General features: G+C 39.8%; 1 non-coding gene across 1 annotated transcript; it reads right to left on the bottom strand.

Annotated features, from left to right (window-relative positions):
- Positions 1–15,131: 15,131 nt before the first annotated feature.
- Positions 15,132–15,239, bottom strand: LOC121498330. The gene has a single exon (XR_005989716.1). It is a non-coding gene; the product is annotated as a U6 spliceosomal RNA (small nuclear RNA).
- Positions 15,240–18,092: the final 2,853 nt, after the last annotated feature.

Raw genomic sequence — 18,092 nt, 5'->3', positions numbered from 1 at the left:
GGATAAATGCTTAATTCTTTCCCTTCATTTATGAACTCTCAAAATAAAAAGGTGATTTGATAGCCATCCCAACTAGAGACAAATTTGTTTTTTTCTGACTCCTTTCTTTAAGCTTTAGCATGGACTCATGGGTTTTCAATAGATTCAATCCATTTCGATTAACTAAAATCAATCATCATTCTTGATGCTCAAATTTCCATGAATTATCCATTTGTTCCTCACAAGGATCTTCTAAGTAAGTTATCATTACTATCCCTTTTTACATATCAAGAAACTGGGACAAAGAGAAGTTAAGTAACTAACAAGTGAAGTAGCTAAAGTGGCTCAGATTGTCACTTCAATGTCCAATTGAATGTAGTCTCCAAGAGAGTAGGGACTGAATCCATGTTTTTTTCAACTTGTTTCTTTTGAATGTAGCTCACTGCCAGTCAATAAATAAGTTAACAAGCAAATTCACGAATTGTTTATCATCTCTAGTTGACAACAAAAAGCATTCTAATACCTACTGAAGACTTTCAGATTAAATAATGTAATACCTGGGATTAGGTTCAAAATAAACAAGAGTAGGGAGCTGCAAGTCAGGGGAGAGGATTACAGATGAAACAAGGCTCACTGCATGTTGAGAATTGCTGAAGGTGGGTCATAGGTAGATGAGAGTTTATGATACTATCCTCTCTATTCTTTAGTATTTGGAATTTTCCATTAACAAAGAAAATATTCTAAGCCTTTGAGACGTTGCAATGTAGGGAACTACATAAAACTGTTTAAACTGATACACAGCAAAATGTATCTGCCTACATTTCCAGTCTGTAGTCTGACAAAAAATAAGAAAGGAAAGTAAACAGGGCACCTGGGTGTGTCAGTGGGCTAAGCATCGGACTCTTGATTTCGGTTCAGGTCATGGTCTCAGGATCCTGAGATGGAGCCCCGTATGCGGAATCTGCCCTCAGCAGGGAATCTGCTTCAAATTCTCTCTCTCCCTCTCCCGCTATCTCTCCCTCTGCTCACACCCTTGCTCGCTCTCTCAAATAAATAAGTCTTTAAAAACAGAAAGAAAGTAAAGTGAACTGATGATACCAGCTATCCCAACACAAGCTAAATTAGATAAAGAGTAAGGTAGTCATACCTTATAGTCATAGATGGTAACTACATTCAACATAGTGAGCATTGCATAACATATAAAGTTGTCAAATCACTATATTGTGCACCTGAAACTAGTGTAACATTATATGTCAGCTATACTTAAATTGTAAATTAAAAAATTTTTAAAGAGAGCATCCTATAAAATGGATTAAGATAACAGAAATCTCATGTTTGACTTTTTTGTTGGAAAGCTGACAACAATGGTATGTGTACTATTGTTTAAATGCCAAAATTTAGAGAAAATCTGATCACTACAAAGGAAAGGGGGAAAGAAACCTGTGAATCTCTCTTCTAGAAGAAAAGAGATTCTCAAGACAAGGACTTATCCCTGGTGACCAAGGTCAGGAGCCAGATTAAAAGATACCAGGTCACAAAACACCCTGGGTTACAAACAGATATCCATTAAAAAATATTGTTTCTAACAAATGAAGAAAAAATGAAGAAAACAAAAGAATACTACAGTAATTATGCTCTAGGCAGGTTCTTCTGATGCGTGCTAAAATTAGTGGATGAAACTATAGAGAGAAACAGGATATTTGGCAGAGGCTCAAAATATCTCCACCCAAAAGTTATAAAACACTGTGATGGTTTTAAGATACATCAATGAATTCTTTGATACTCCTCCCTCCAAAAGATGGAGCTCAGTGTCCCCTTCCTTGAGTGTAGGTTGACATTAGTGACTTACTCTACCTAATATTGTTTACACTTAACGGTGGAGAAATCTGGCACACACCATCTCAACCAAGTGCTGCAGGATAATATCTTCAGTGACAGCATGCACTTCTGATACCATGTGATAAGAAGGGCTCTTCACTTCTGTGTCATTCTTCCCTGAGATCCATAACAGCAGTCTAAACCCAAGGAAGCATCAAACATACAAATTGAGAGACATTCTACAAAATACCTTATCAATACTCTTCAAAGATGTGTAAGTCATCAAAGAAAGGTAAGGACTGAGAAACTGTCACCAATTTAAGGCAACAAAGGAAATATGATAACTAAATGAAACATGATATCTTGGATTGCATCCCAGAACAGGAAAAGGACACTAGTGGAAAAAACTGATGAACTCTCAATAAAGCTTGTAGTTCACTTAGTATTGTACCTCTTAGTTTTGATAAATGTACTATGGTTATGTAATCTGTTAACATTAGGGGAAACTAGATGCAGAGTATCTCTGTGCTAACTTTGTGTCTCCTGCATAAATCCAGAATTATTTCAAAATAAAAAATTTTTCAAAATATATCATCAGCTTGCAGAAAGCTAGCTTTCAATGATGCCAACTAAGTGCAGAGGATAAAAACCACAGTCATTTTGTGATGTATACCTTAGTTCGTCCATGAAATGAGAGGATGGAACAAGATGCTTATCCAATGATAAGGGCAAGCAGTGCAAAATGTCCCTAGAAAAAGCTTCAGCTACATGAGTGCCAAGTGACCTCCAAAGGTACCCTTGACCTTGGGAAATACTGGTGGTTAAGGATTGTACTCCTAGCTTTACAGTCTCCCAGGTAGATTTCGTTGGCAAAATAAGATCAAAACCGAAGTCAGTAACACTCACTTTAAACTGAGCACAGAAAGATCCATCTCCATAAACCAGAATGCCAGTTTATTTATGGAGAATTACAATAGTCAGGTGAGCAAGATGTCCCTGTCCTCTCCATGGGCAAACTTAACAAAGCTAGCAAAATTACCAGAAAACAGCTCAATGAGACTGAAGCAGAAAAAGGGCAATAAGTTATTTTATTTGAATTTTTAATAACATTGGGTCATGAAAGCTTGATAATTCACTGTTCCAAATAGAGATATATACCCTCCATTTAGACCATCTGTGTCTGCCCTTGCATTGGGGAACTCTTTGCCCTACACAAGAACCTCTTCTTCCCATGTGTATCTAACCCTACTTCCCTAACTAGAAGGAAATTTTAAAGGGTTGTGTTCTTTTCTATTCTGCTCTATAGAAAACAAATAGAAAGGAAGTCATTTTTACCATCAGCATCATTGGTTGATTCAGTCAACAGACAACAAATGGTTGATGAGCTCGTGAATTTGTAGACTCTTAAGATAATTCCATGGACCACCTGGGATCTGTGGGCCAGAGTAGAGTATACTGCTTCAAGACAACCATGTTTGTTTTATTTCCACAATTTTTCCCTAGTAGGATTCCATGTGATTACTTAGGCCTCCACTTACTAAATGATAATCACATTCCCTAAGATTACCCTAATTTGGATTTGTCTTGGAATAGTCACCCACTTATGTGCAAGTTTTTGATTCTTTAACACAGATGACTAGATCTAAGTTCACTGTATATGCATTTTACTAGTTTAACTCAGTATTTTGGACTTGTCCCAAAATATTCAATGACACATTTGCAATAACTTGGTTATTAACACAAACAGTTCATCAAATCCATTGTGTAAACAGCATTTCTTTTACTGGATTAGTGGGAGGGAGCCTTCCTCTTCCTTTTATTAACAATAATCATGTCTTATGGCTCATTCCAGCTCCAAAATCATACTATTAAAATTTTTTTGTTTCTCAAAATTAAAATGACATTATCTTAGGAATCCTCATTGAAAGATAATATTTAAGACTCTTATATTACAATTGCTTTGCATACTACCTGTCATTTACAATTTCTCCAATTGTAATTTTGAGAAGTTACAAAAGAACTTTATTGGAGAGCTGAAAGCAATCTCTGACATCATCTGGCCGAACATTCTTTGTCTCCAGATAAGGAAACTTTCTCTTGGTCACATATCCAGTTAGTGGCAGAGACAGGACTAGAACCCAGGTCTCCGTGATCTTGTATTCCTTAGTGAAATCTGACTGAACTCTCTCTTTCTTAAAATCTATGAAACTCAATGTCTGCAGTACGTCATTATGCATCCCACCGGCCTTGGGACAGAGTGAGGTAATAACTTTTTATTGCTAACATAATAACTCATTGTTTTAGAAGTTACTTGAACTCTTCTCCATTACACAAAATGTATCAGACCAAGTGTTCTAATTTTGGATTCAGAAGATAATTAACTTGTCCATCTGGCAAATCCATTCATGTGTCCATTGAGCAAATATTTAATGGATGCTCATTTTGTGTGAGAAATTATCTTAGTTACTAAAGGTGCAAGAGGCATTGTCCATGGAGTACACAGTCTAGAAGAGGGGGTAGATTAACCAAATCTTAGCCAAGACAAATTACTAGTATTTACGAAGGGATTACTATAGCAGGTATTTTACATGGAACTTCTCATGGAACTCCTCATGACAATAATACATGGCAGCTACTTATTATCCCCACTTCACAGATGAGAATTAGAAAGGTTAACTGAATTGCCCAAACTCCTACGTATAAGTGGGTCATTCCACATGACTCTGTCTGCTCCAAACATTTATGCCATACTGCTTAGAACTCAGAAACACAGAAGGGGGGACTATATTTGGAGGAAAACTCCGCTGTGGAGGTGGAAACTGAGGCAGCAAAAAGGACTAGGAAAAGATGCATTAGGAACAGTGATTTGGAAGCTATTTTAGGAACTACATTTAGGACCAATGTGCCAGGGGGTGGCAGGGGGCAGGCTGGAAAGGTGGGTGAGGTTATATTTTACTCTGCAGGTGATAAATGATTTAAAAGTTTCAGGTGGGGGAGTGACAGGATCATATGTGCTTCTTAAAATGATCACTTGGACTATAGGGAGAATAAGGAGTTAAAACAGAGCAGGATTGAAGTTAGGGAGACAGTATTTACCATGATGAGACTTTGAGCTGAGATAATGACAGCAAGATTGAGAAGAGATCATAGGTTCAGGAACTATTTAAACTATGGTACCTGGGTGGCTCAGTTGGTTAAGCATCTGACTTTTGATTTTGGCTCCCTGGGTCATGAGATTGAGTCCCACATCAGACTCCACACTAGGTGTGGACCTGTTTGGGATTCTCTCTCTCTCTCCTCCTCTGCACCCCCTCCCCCACCACAAAAGATAAAATCAACAAAACTTAGGTGATGGATTGGATTGCAGTGTGGGACAGGTGAAGTTTTAGGCAACATTAGGATTTCTGACTTGGGCAGCTTGGGTAATACATAGGGATAAATTCTCCAACCTTACAGATCAAGTATAGAGTACAGTAAATATATATATATATACACACACACACACACACACACACACACACACACACAGTGCAGGACAGATGTATATTCTAAATAGACCTGTTCTGGTTTTAGACTTTTATTTATTACATTCAAATTGCTAATGAAATCTGTTATTACCAGATACTGTAGGATTTCTAGAACAAAATCGAAAACAGTGGAAATTAAGTAATTGACTCACAGCCCAGTCACTTACACCACAACATCAAAACTTCATGCCCTTTCAGATTGCAGAAAAGCATGGGGTGAAAGAAGGACATTTTGACTTAAGTCACCATTTTGTCCCAAAGGGTGTTTCAATGCTGCAATATTGAGAAGTAAACAATAAATGTACAAGGACTGCTACAGACTCTCCATCACAAGCCTGCCTGGTTTTGAATCCTGCATCTGCCCTCTATTGGCTGTGTATTTTGGGACAATTGATTTCCAGTCTTTGTGCAAAAGCTTTCCCACCTGAAAATGGAAGTAATAATTATATCTCTGCAAAGAATTATTGTAAGGGTTAAATAAATGTAACTCTATTTGAAATGTTTAGAACAGAGTTCACAGTAAGTGCTCAATAAACAGTAGCTATTACCATTACTATAAATACAATTTTATTCTTTTTACTTGATCTCCACTCATTATATTTATCTCCTCATGTCTGGATCTTTCTCTCTGTTTTACCTAGCTCTCTCTGTTGCATAAAAGGCTCTCAACTTTCTCAGGGGTAACTAAGAAATAAATACAACCTACTAGTCTGATGTCCGATTTATAATGGGTATTTCTGGGAAAAATAATCAATACAAATTAAAACTAAAAATGTCACGACTGCATGTGCTAAGATGTGGTTGTTGACTAAAAGTTGACTGAAGATCAAGTCGCCTGGGTGGCTCAGTTAGTGAAGCATCTGACTCTTGGTTTTGGCACAGTTCATGACCCCACAGTCCTGATCTAAGGGTCATAATCTCAGAGGGTCATGGGATTGAGCTCCATGTTGAGCTCCATGCTCAGCAGAGAGTCTGCTTCTCTCCCTCTGCCCCTGCCCTGCTAAAATAAACTAACTAAATAAATAATCGATCTCTTTTATATATTTTTTATTGGAGTTCGATTTGCCAATATATAGCATAACACCCAGTGCTCATCCCGTCAAGAGCCCCCCTCAGTGCCCATCAATCAATCTCTTAAAAATTGATCAAATCGTCAGATGCATATTTGCAAAATCTGTTTCAGAAAAGTTGGATCTGGTAGAAACAACAGTCACTGAAGAACCCTCACAAAAACAATCTAAAAACTGGTAAAATTTGATACAGGCAAAACTGCAGGATGATTCAGATCTGTGCTCTGAAATTTAAATGAACACTTAATTCTGCCAGAAAGACAGGGTTATTACTTTACTATTATTATTTATTGTTATTACCTTAGTAAATAAAAAATCTACAGCAAAACTTATAAAAATGTTTTATAATGTAGAAAATTGCTCCATAAATTTGTTGATGTTTGGAGGGGAGGTTATTATTTGTTGGAGTTTATTGGAAGTTATTGCGGCTATTGGTGTTTGCCCTTGAAAAAGCTTGCTCAATGAACATGCAATAATGTTGGTATAATTTTGATTCGATGTCAAAGTGCACTAAGATCCAAGAGTTGGGATGGGCATATAGATCAAGGGGTGTATGTGTATGTGCGTGTATGTGCACATGCAGTTGTGTAGGAGAAAGGAAAAAAACAAAGGCAGCACGGGGCACTAGGTGGCTCACTCCATTGAGTGTCTGACTCTTGATTTTGGCTCAGGTCCTGATCTCAGGGTCCTGAGATCGAGCCCCGCCTCTGGCTCTGCATTCAGGAGGTAGGCTGCTTGAGATTCTCTCTCCCACTCCCTCTGCCCCTCCCCACCTCAAATGAATGAATGAATGAATGAATGAATGAATGAATAAATAAATAAATAAATAAATAAATCTATCTTAAAAAAAAAAAAGACAGCATGGCTTCAGAGAGGGAACAGCATGCAGAATATCCCCCATGCCACTAAGGAATCTCATGTCATCGTAACTGATGGGCCAGAGACAAAGCAGGGCCCAGGCTTCAGGATCAGGCCCTCTTACACTGAAGAAGGGTTCCCCCACTCACCACCTCCGCAAACCTCAGCTCCTGCAACAGAAAATGAAAATAGCAGTCATACTCACCTCCTCAGGTTATTCCGAAGACCCCTCCCCCTGCCCCGGAGATAAGGCCCTCGGGCAGGTGCCTGGCATGCAGTCAGGCCTCAATATAGATGTTAGCCATTGTTATTTTTTTTTATTCCACTTTTCAAGTGTGTATGTGCTCCTCAAAGTTGCTCATCCAGCTGGCAGTCAGCTTGATGAGTAACTTCTGAGCAGGGCCTTCAGATCATATTTCCAGGCCCCTCAGCCCCATTTCCAAGACCTCAGCACAATGCCATGCTTATCATATGATCCCGGGGATGTTGAGCCGTATCTTGAATGCACAGTAAAGAGAGAAATAAAAGGGGAGAAATAAAGGGCATTGGGGTCTGGGCTGTTAGACATATGGGGTACATCAAAGGGATGTCAGGCAGATGGTAAGCAGGGGAGCAGCTCAGGGCAGGAAAAACACCTGGGAAACATGTACTAATTAGCTGACAGGTGGGTCAAGGCCTGGAGGAGGTGGGAAGCAGTATGTTGTTTATTCCCCGGAATCAGAGACTGCCCGAGGCCAGATTCCCTAATACCCCTATTCCTCCTGACTGAGTTAGTAAGAGCAGTTGCAGAGAACCATTGGGAAGACCAACTCTTAGTTCAGATTCATTAGTTAAAAGTAAGAACAAGTTAAGAGTTCTTCTACTTCACCTTGAAGAAGCCCCAGGCCAGATGCAGGGAGACTTTGCTGACAGGTTTGATAACTGGGCCTTTCAAGAAAGGCTGGGAGCCACTGTGGCCTCAGCCAGCACTCCACTTCCTCCCGTCCTCTCTTCCCCGAAACTAAAATACAGCTTCCAAAGGCAGCTCGGTGCCCTCCCAGTCGCTGTGGCTTCCTCAAGCCACGACACGCTCTCTCTTTTATGAGGCTGCGGGGCTGTAATTCTCATCCCCTGACATTTATGGGAGGCTTCATATTAGCAAAAGGCTTTACAGCCATTTTTATGAGGAATGCCTCCCTGAGACCTGTCAGGTATAATCACCCAGACTGAGCAGAAGGAAAGAGAGCGAACAAGCACCAGTGCATGGCCCTCACCTGCCGGCCCACAAGGAGCGAGGGTCGCAGGCTGCAAATGCCACTTCTCTTCAATCGCATGTCAGGGCCAATTTTTTTTGCCCTCATAGCCTCGGCAACTCTCATCATCTTCCACCTGCAGCCCATCTCCTTGTCTTGCAGATGCAACTCCCAAAGGCACCTCGGGCCCATCCATTTGTGTCCATCTCAACAGCATCATTCTGGTCCAGCCTGACCCCCGCACAGCGCCCTCTGTCCTCCTTGTCTTGTCCCTGGTCTTACACAGGGACATTATTATCCACAGAGGAGACTAAGTATGGTTACCTATTAGATGTTCACTTATTTACTTAACATGTACCTTTGTAAACTTTCTGGTACTTCTGGAAATATATTTATTGATGTTCTATAGCAAATATGTTGCATCAAAATGAATGATCTTTTTTTTAGGGGTGCCTGGGTAGCTCAGCTGGTTAAGCATCAAACTCTTGATTTCAGCTCAGGTCTTGATCTCAGGGTCGTGAGCTCAAGCCCCATGTTGGGCTGCACGCTTGGCATGGAGCCTACTTTAAACGAAACAAAAGAATAATCTTTTAAAAACAAAAATAGCAACCTTCAATACCTTTCTCTACTGAGTAAGATGTATTCAGAATAAAATCCAAGTTCCTTTACAGACTGCAGGTTTTCTTCATGATCTGGAGCCTTCCCTCCACTCTGTCCCCTGCTACGCACTGGGTTCCAGAAATTACCAAGATCTTTCCTGCCTCCCATATTTACACCCACCTCTGGAGCTGCCTGGAAAGTCTTGGGTTGGGTCCTGTTCTCACCACTACTGGCTTTGTCTCCCGCTTCCATTCTCAGCTCACGTGTCACCTCCCGACACATGCAATCTTCAATTGTCCCCTCTCCCCATTACCCTGTTCATTACTTTCAGAGCTCTTTAAGCAACCTTCAAATGCTTCTTATTTGTTGACCTACACACTGTCTATAGCCTTTGCTAGAATGTACATCCTATAAGAGCAAGGACTTGGTGCGCATTTCTCACGACTGTATTTAATGCCTCACCCCGCATCTGCACAGAGTATAAGCTCAGTAAATACGTGCTGAAAAATTAAATGAAGGGGTGAAGCACTCTGCTGAAAAGCCTCTCTCCCTCTCTGAACCCCCTGCTAGTCTTTGTTACCATCAGTAGAGGGCAGCAAAGACCCTAAATTATCTACCTTCTGACTGATTATGCTGGGCAAAGTCCATAAAACTTATTTCCTTTTGCCAAATAGTAGACGTGGATTTATCAGGAATTTCAGGAAAATGTTGAGCCTTACAAACTCTTTCTTCTCCTTGTTTCTGAACACTCCTCTGCTCTGTACCATTTATAGAATTTTTTTTTTTTTTTTTTTTAAGATTTTAGGCTGACAACCCTCCTCAGGAAAGGAAAGCAGATGTTGAACTGACTACGCCAAAAACAAAACCCAGTGGCCTGGAGCCTGTCCCTTTCTGCCTGACAAGTTAGTGTGGAAAAAAAAAAAGACTCTGATCATAGCTGGCAGCTGTTTGGAATGCGAGGATTACAGCTCTCCCTTATGGTGTGTGGGGAGGAGTAGGGACCGGCAAGGCAGCTGCTGTTTGTGTTTTGAACACTTGTAAGACCAAAGTGTGTGTGTTTATACTTCTGTCTTCTGCTTGTATGTTTCTGCCTATGCCATCTCCTTTTTCTGTCTAACAGCCCCCCCGCCCCGCCCCAGGGCAAGAACTCTACGGTCTCCTGCCTTTGTGTGCTCCTGCACTGAGGGTGCCCCCTGAACCCACATAATCAGCAGCGGAATCAGCATCCACACACTCTCATGATGGTGTTTTCATTCACTCTCCGCCCCACAAATACTAACTGAGCCCCATGACTTCCCAGGTCTGGGTCTGTTCTCTGTGGGTACAGATACTTGACTTGATTGAAAGAACTAGAATCAAAAGGGAAGCTGGGGTTCTCAATCTCAGCAATATTGACATTTTGCACTCGATAGTTCTTTGTTGTGGGAGCATCATAGGATGTTTAGCAACATCCCTAGCCTCTGCCTGTTAGATGCAGGTCACACTGACCCCCTAAGTTGTGATAAGCAAAAATGTTTCCAGACATTGCTAACAGCCCCCTGGGGGGCCAATTTCCACCCAAAACCACTATCTTAAAGATCATGATGGATAACTTTGGGGATATCTTTCCAGCCTAGGCCAGTGACCCCTTTCTCCAAGCACTGACCCTCCTCCCTGTCCCATGCTTGTCTGCTGTGACCTGAAGCCTGTGGACTTAGTATATTGGTCATCTGACGCCACTTGGGCCTCTCGGCTTCTTTCCTGTGGGAATTTGAAACCAGGACCTAGGGACTATCACCTGGGTTCTTTGTGGGGTCAAAACATTAACACAAATTTAGGAGGTGTGGATGAATGTAGGATAACATGGGGCCAGCAAGTGAAGATATCCTACTGCAAAGATAAGGATGAAATAACTCCATAGAAACACAAAGGAAGAGGTAGAGAGAAGGTTCTAACATTTTCCAGGTAAGCCAAACTTCCTGCCTTGGGTAGTTTAAAATATTTCTGTGCAATTATAACTAATTGCGCTTTCATGCCAGGGCAGTTTCTTGGTGTTTTTTGTTTTTTGTTTTTCTGTTATTGGCAAATAAGTCCTTACTGGTATATTCTCTGTGGCCTGGAACTGAAATCATAACTAAGAAACAAGGGATCTAGGCAGTTGAGGGGCAGTTTCTAGCCCTCAAGGCAACTCCACCTTTCTCAGCACAGGTGCTATGTTCTCCTTTCCCTACCAAATAGCTTCCTTACTCTCTCTATAGAGTTTTCTCTTGTGTGGTATTTATTTTACGATTTTATTTATTTATTCATGAGAGACACAGATAGAGAGACAGAGACATAGGCAGAGGGATTTTGGCTCCTCATTGAGAGCTCAATCCCAGGACCCTGGGATCATGACCAGAGCCAAAGGCAGACGCTCAACCACTGAGCCACCCAGATGTCCTGAGTTTTCTCTTGTCTTAATTTTGGTTTCTACAAAGCCTAGTGTGCCATGGGCATGACTCAGCTTCTGGTTGTCTATTCACCGCCAGCTTGAGTGCTAACAGCAAGCCCAGGCCAGGTTTCTTGGCTCAGATTCCTGACCAAGTGAGTGTGACTGGCTCATGTAGCAAACATGGTTGGCTGCCTATCCAACAACCATCCCTCCCAATTAGTTTTGTTCAGGTGAACAACCCCAAGTGAGAAACTAAATTGGTTTGGAAGGGCGAAGAGATGGAAGAGGAATCTTCAGGAAGGGTGGGGAGGCTTATGGGAAAGAGTTTTATCCTTGATACAAGAGAGGAAAGCCTATGGAAGAGCTAGGCCATGCCCTTCCTGCTGGCTTTGACATGTCATATGAGGATATGATGCTTGAAGCTGTGGTTGTGTGGTTTACTTTATAGTCACAAAATGAAATAAAGCCAAGAGAACTAGAGAGGAACTGAAGAGGGCTATAACATCCTTGAGTTGACGATTTAACCAACCCTGGAGCCATTCACCTTTAGACTTCTTGTTACATGAGATAATTAGATGTCCTTACAGTTTTAGCTACTTTGACTCGGGTATCCTGTTACTTGAAGCCAGAAGGATCCCAGCAGATACAGTACAGCTCATCTTTTCAGGCCAGGTCATTCAGGTCCTGGGTCACTAGCTGGCTACCCTGCAGATTTATTGCCGTGGAGTCCTGCACCTACCTGCAGTCCATATGTTTGTCCCCCACCCCAACCTTTTATTATGAACATTTGAAAACATACAGAAAAGTTGAGAAAATAATACAATGAATGCTAAAATATGCTTCACTTATATTCATCAGTTGTTAACATTCAGCTACATACATTCACTGGACATTTTCCCCTATATAAGGGCTTTCTTTCTGAATCATTTCAAAAATAGTTAGAGACTTTATGAAGCTTCACCCCAAAGTACATCAGGATCTACCTCCTAAGACACAAGGGCATTCTTTTGAGTAACCAGTAACATCCTTTGGTGCTTTTTTGAGTTTGTCTTTGTCTTTTTGTTCTTATCCAGGATTCATCAAGAATTACATGCTGTTTTATTTTTTTTTTTTACATGCTGTTTTAAAGTCATCCTACAGTCTTTCTTTTATTTCAAAACAATTCTCCTGCTTTTTTTGTTGGGGGTGGGGATGGGTCTTTCCTGTCATTGACTTTCAGGCCAGTTCTTTTATTATTTTTTTTAATAAAAGATTTATTTACTTGAGAGAAAGAGGGACAGAGTGCAGCAGGGAGGGACAGAAGGAGAGGGAGAGAGGAGAGAGAGTCTTAAGCAGACTCCACACTTGGCACAGAACCCAACATGGGGCTTGGGGCACAGTCTCACAACCCCAAGATCATGACCTGAGCCGAAACCAGAGTTGGATGCTTAATCAACTGAACCGTCCAGGTGCCCCAGGCCAGTGCTTTTTTTTTTTTTTAAGATTTTATTTATTTATTCATGAGAGACACGTAGAGAGAGGCAGAGACATAGGCAGAGGGAGAAGCAGGCTCCCCACAGAGATCCCGATGCAGAACTCAATCCTGGGACCCCGGAGGGATTACAACCTGAGCTGAAAGCACACGCTCAACCACTGAGCCATCCAGGCATCTCCAGGCCAGTGCTTTTATAGAATGTCCACAATTTGAGTTGCCTGGTTTTTCTTCCAGATTATATCCAGTTAAAGATTTTTAGCAACAGCTCTAAAAGGGGTGAGGCTGGGTTCTTCTCAGTGCATCACAACAAAAGGCACATGATGTCACTGTGTTCTTCCATAGGTCACACTAAGTTGAATCAGTTGATTGGGGTGCTGTCTGGTAGCACTCTCAGTCATAAAGACATATCTTTCTCCTTTGTGATTAAGAAGTAACCCGAGGGATTGTACTGTGAGAGTATCTTGTGCCCCCAAAACTTTCAGCCACTGCTTTAACAATCATTAAAAAGGCTTGCCTGAATCAACTATTGTATTAGTGATTGCAAAAACCACAATTTAAAGAAAATCTATCATTTTTTCTACATTTATTAGCTGGCATTCCACTGTTGAAGAAAAAGGGTTTTCGTTTCCCTCACACACACTTCTGCAATTTTCTTGAGTATCATGATGAACTCAGAATGTTCATTACCATTCTCTTGCTTCTTGATCTTCAGTTTGTCCAAAATGTGTTCTCCTTCAAAATGGGAGCCCTTTCAAACTGGTTTCTATGTCCTTCTGACACTTGCCTGTTTTTGAGCATTTCTTTGTTCTTCTAACAGAGGAAATCCCAAGTTCATCTTGTACCTTCCTTGGCCCAGATCTGGAATCAGACCTGGTTCTTTTCAGGAAGAAAAAGTTGTTAGAAACCAAGAACTGAGTGAGAAGAGTGCTCATTGCAGGTGGGGTGTCACTGCTTCTAGGCCTTTCTCAGGGGACAGAGTCAGGAAGTGTATTTTATTTTATTTATTTTTTTTTAAATTTTTTTTTATTTTTTTATTTATTTATGATAGTCACAGAGAGAGAGAGAGAGGCAGAGACACAGGCAGAGGGAGAAGCAGGCTCCATGCACTGGGAGCCTGATGTGGGATTCGATCCTGGGTCTCCAGGATCACGCCCTGGGCCAAAGGCAGGCGCCAAACCGCTGCGCCACCCAGGGATCCCTGTATTTTATTTTAAATAACCAATTTATCTCAGTCCTCCAACTCCAATCCAACACTACAGGGTCCTTCTTCTTTTCCCCTAGTCCCTATTTTTATCTCCTTTTTCCCACATTGAAAACCCTGGCTTTCACCGACATCAGTATATTTGCTTATTTACAGCTCCCTACGATACACTGGATAGTTCAGAATTACTATGTCTCTACCACAATAAACTTACTAATAAAGTACAAGATTGCTTGCAGCTTTTATTTTATCCTTAGAATATAGCCGACTAAAGGTAATGGTGTGTCTAAAAGGCTTTTAACCTTGAAATAAATTCATTTGTTTCTCTTCAAATTAGGGTTTTCCTCTCTATGTTGATTTCTTTTTTTTTTTTCTTTGTGGTAGTGGGCTTTTTATTTTATGTATTTTTTAAAGATTTTATTTATTTATTTATTTATTTATTTATTTATTTATTTGGGAGAGAGAGAGAGAGAGAGCACGCACAAGTGGAGGGGAAGGGCAGAGGGAGAGGGAGAATCAGACTCTCCTCAGAGCAGGAAGCCTGATGAGTCCCCAGAGATCATGACCTGAGCCAAGTCAGATGCATAACGGACTGAGTCACCCAGATGCCCCATTATTATTTTTATTTTTTAAAATGTTATTATTTTTATTTTTTCCAATTTTATTGAGATATAATTGACATTGTGTTAGTTTCAGGTGAACAACATACTGATTTGAATCTGTATGTATTGGGATCCCTGGGTGGCTCAGTGGTTTAGCACCTGCCTTCAGCCCAGGGTGTGATCCTGGAGTCCCAGGATTGAGTCCCACATCAGGCTCCCTGCATGGAGACTGCTTCTCCCTCTGCCTGTGTCTCTGCCTCTTTCTCTCTCTCTCTCTCATGAATAAATAAATAAGATTTTAAAAAAGAATATGTATGTATTGCAAAATGACTACCACAATAAGTTTAGTTAACACCCATCATGAAAATATGGAACCTCATGAATTTACAGATTGTGTTTGTACAAGGCCTATGCTAATTTTCTCTGTATCATTACATTTTTAGTATATGTGCTGCTGAAGGGGAGCAGTGATATGATTTTTTTAATAAGTAAAAACAGTGCCATAATTCAAAAGTCAAAATCACATGAAATGATAACTCAGAGAAATTTTCTTCAATCCCCATATATAACAAATTGTATTAGATTCTGGTTTATCCTTTCTTAATTGCAAAAATAAGTAAATACATACATATGTCCTCATTTTGCCTTCTTTTTTATTCAGATGGTAGTATGTAGTATATACTTCTTTGCATCGTATTCTTTTCAATTCCTATTGTCCTATATATTATATATACAAGCCTTTCATAGTAATAATTTTTCTCTATGTGGTCTATTGTACTCATTTTCTCAAATATATTTTTACTTACTTTAATTATTAGTTTGTTGTTGTTGTCATTTTTAAGTAGACTCCACATCCAGCCTGGTACTCAAGGTGGGACCTGAACTCACAAGCCCTAGATCAAGACCTGAGCTGAGATCAAGAGTTGGATGCTTTAACCAACTGAGCCACCTAGGTACCCCTTTAATAGTTAGTTTTGTATTAAAGCTAAAATAAAGGGCATCTGGGTGGCTCAGTGGTTGAATGTCTGCCTTTGGCTCAGGTCATGATCCCAGGGTCCTAGGATCAAGTCCTGCATCAGGCTCCCTGCAGGGAACCTGCTTCTCCCTTTACCTGTGTCTCTGCCTGTGTCTCTCATGAATAAATAAATAAAATATTTTTTTAAAAAGGAAGCTGAAATCTTAGTTTCCCCACACACCATCTTATTTTTGTTATTTTCTATCAGTTCCCCCAAAATATTTAAATTAGTTAATAATTTCTTTCCTCTCATCCCAATTTACCAGCTTCTCATTTGAATAAATATCCTTTTACCCCCATCAGTAACTATAAAACAATCAACAAGTATATTCTGCTTTTCTTTTTCTTTTAAAGATCTTATTTATTTATTCATGAGAGACAGAGAGAGAGAGAGGCAGAGACATAGGTTGAGGGAGAAGCAGGCTCTATGCAGGGAGCCCAGTGTGGGACTCGATCCCAGGACTCCAGGATCATGCCCTGAGCCAAAGGCAGACGCTTAACTGCTGAGCCACCCAGGCATCCCATATTCTGTTTTTCAAGTGGACTGAGCAAGTACTTTCCTTATAGCCATCATAGTTTTATGGGTAACTACATATTTATGCTCATCATTAGTCCTTTAATCAATGCCTTTCCCTTTTGGTTGTCTAAAAAACCTTTCCTTAGTAAATTCCTCAGGAATGCCACATGGGAGCTATATTCTCTGGTTCTCTAATGTTCATTACTTTTAACATGTTGGCTAGATATAAAGTCTTTGCCTTAGTGCTTCCTTTCTTTGAATATTTTCAATATGTTGCTCTATTCATTATGGAATAAAGTACAAAGATAGTCACTTAAGTCACTTGATATTTTAACTAAATGCCCAAATGATTTTTCTTTTTTTTGGTAAACTCCAGACATCTTCTAGAATATATCTTGATAGTGATCATTCAGGATTCATTTCCTAGGTACTAGTGTCAAATCTCTATTTCTCAGGAAGTTTTCCTTAAATGTTATCTTTTAAAATGTAAATTAGTTTTCAATCTCCATTACTTCTTATTTTCTTATTTGTAGGTCTTCTAACAGGAGAATACTCATCCTAGGTGTATGTGTGTTGATATTCTTGGCTCACCTTCTATATCCACCACTTTCTCTTCAATCTCTTTGATTTGTTGACATTTACTCCTTTTCACCTCCTATATCAGTTATTATCTCTTATATTTATTCACCCTTAGGTCCCATTTTAGTCTCCATTTCTCAAACAATTAATATTAATTCTGAGTTCTCCTGCCTCATTTCTGAGATTTTCTAATTTTGATTGTAGACTTTTCTTAATGTTTTATTAGTTTGTAAGCTCATCCTGCAATAATGTCATATTTTTCATCTGTTTTTAAGCATGTCTTTCTAATATGTTTTCATTGTTGGCAGGTTATTATGTTCTTTATTGGCTATTTTTTCTATGATAACAGTGTTGGAATTTTTCCCCAGTTTGACATACAATTAATGTATAATATGGTATAAAGTTTAAGGTATACAATTCAATGATTATATATATATATATATATATATATATATATATATATATATATATATATATATATATTGTAAAATGATTACCACAATGAAGTAAGTTAACACATCCAGATTAATACTGGATTTGACCATGATCAAATTCATTTGTTTCTTTTTATATGAACTCAGTTTGTCTTTTGTGAAAAAAGGGTGAGTCTGAACAGCTTTTCTGGCTTCAGTGCTCTAGATCTTCCTCTTATGAGGTCCTCACAGAGAGTTCTTTTCTAATGGCCTTCTGCTTCCTGAAATGTGGTTCCTTTGCTCTTTTATTTAGACTTTCTTTTTCCTTTATTCTACCCTGTCCTTCCCCATAGGGGTTCTACTCTTAGAGCTCTACCCTTGGAGTGAAACTTTCTCCTGAAAGGGGGCTTTGTAATTGTAAAAGTTCACAGAGCCAAGACTATACCAGCATCTTTGCATCTTATCGTGGACCCCACACAGCCACAGCTTTATTGGAGTGTTCCCAAGTCCTCCTCATTCCAGTTGTTCTCAAATTGCTTCACTCTGCATTTCACTAAGTCCCATTGTCGGTTTTGGAGTTCTGTTCTCAGGATCGTCAGATACCTCACTGCTCCCTCGTGCGGCATGGATATACAGTGTGTCTTTAGTTATTGGTGATTTTCTTCCATCTGCTTATATTTTGGGTTCATGAAGATATCATGTTCATCTAGATTTTTTAAAGATGTTGACATTGAGCCTTGGATTTTGCCATTAGAGTTTTCTGTCTTTTTTTTTTTTTAAGGGGATTTCGGAAGATT

Source organism: Vulpes lagopus, chromosome 8 (genome assembly GCF_018345385.1).
Source record: "Vulpes lagopus strain Blue_001 chromosome 8, ASM1834538v1, whole genome shotgun sequence".
In the NCBI taxonomy this organism is placed as follows: Eukaryota; Metazoa; Chordata; class Mammalia; order Carnivora; family Canidae; genus Vulpes; species Vulpes lagopus.
Note: the sequence above shows the minus strand (reverse complement) of the source record. Positions and strands in the feature narration are given on the sequence as shown.